The sequence below is a fragment of the Rhinoraja longicauda genome, chromosome 1 (genome assembly GCF_053455715.1).
Source record: "Rhinoraja longicauda isolate Sanriku21f chromosome 1, sRhiLon1.1, whole genome shotgun sequence".
Taxonomy (NCBI): Eukaryota; Metazoa; Chordata; class Chondrichthyes; order Rajiformes; family Arhynchobatidae; genus Rhinoraja; species Rhinoraja longicauda.
This window is the reverse complement of record NC_135953.1, coordinates 3,723,164-3,724,363: the sequence shown is the minus strand read 5'-3', so window position 1 is coordinate 3,724,363 and position 1,200 is coordinate 3,723,164.

Below are 1,200 nucleotides of genomic sequence, written 5' to 3'. Positions count from 1 at the left end.
TCCCCCACCCTCTCCCTCACCCCCCACCGCTCCCTCCCCCTCCCCTCACTCCCTCACCACCCCCCCCTCACCCTGACCCCTCAATATCGCGCCCTCACGGCGGTCCCCCTTCACACCCCCCCCCCCACACTCCCTCACCCCCTCTCTCCCTCACCCCCCTCTCCCTCCCCCACCCTCTCCCTCACCCCCCACCGCTCCCTCCCCCTCCCCTCACTCCTTCACCACCCCCCCCCCTCACCCTGACCCCTCAATATCGCGCCCTCACGGCGGTCCCCCTTCACACCTCCCCACCCCCCCACTCCCTCACCTCCCCACCCCCCCCCACACTCCCTCACCCCCCTCCCTCCCCCACCCTCTCCCTCACCCCCCACCGCTCCCTCCCCCTCCCCTCACTACCCCCCCCCCTCACCCTGACCCCTCAACATCGCGCCCTCATGGCGCCCCATCACCAGCACATTCCACCCCGCGGCCGTTGGTCGCGCACGGGGAGTAACGGCCGTTCCCGCGCGGCGCGGCGCGGGGACAGTGAGCGCGCGGCGCGGGGGACAGTGAGCGCGCGGCGCGGGGGACAGTGAGCGCGCGGCGCGGCGCGGGGACAGTGAGCGCGCGGCGCGGGGGACAGTGAGCGCGCGGCGCGGCGCGGGGACAGTGAGCGCGCGGCGCGGGGGACAGTGAGCGCGCGGCGCGGGGGACAGTGAGCGCGCGGCGCGGGGGACAGTGAGCGCGCGGCGCGGGGGACAGTGAGCGCGCGGCGCGGGGACAGTGAGCGCGCGGCGCGGCGCGGGGGACAGTGAGCGCGCGGCGCGGGGGACAGTGAGCGCGCGGCGCGGGGACAGTGAGCGCGCGGCGCGGCGCGGGGGACAGTGAGCGCGCGGCGCGGGGCGGGGACAGTGAGCGCGCGGCGCGGCGCGGGGACAGTGAGCGCGCGGCGCGGCGCGGGGACAGTGAGCGCGCGGCGCGGGGGACAGTGAGCGCGCGGCGCGGGGCGGGGACAGTGAGCGCGCGGCGCGGGGGACAGTGAGCGCGCGGCGCGGGGCGGGGACAGTGAGCGCGCGGCGCGGGGGACAGTGAGCGCGCGGCGCGGCGCGGCGCGGGGCGGGGACAGTGAGCGCGCGGCGCGGCGCGGGAAGGCGGGAGGGAGGGCAGCGCCAGCGGCGCCATCTTGTGCGGAGGGGAGCGCTCCCTCACTCCCCAATCGAA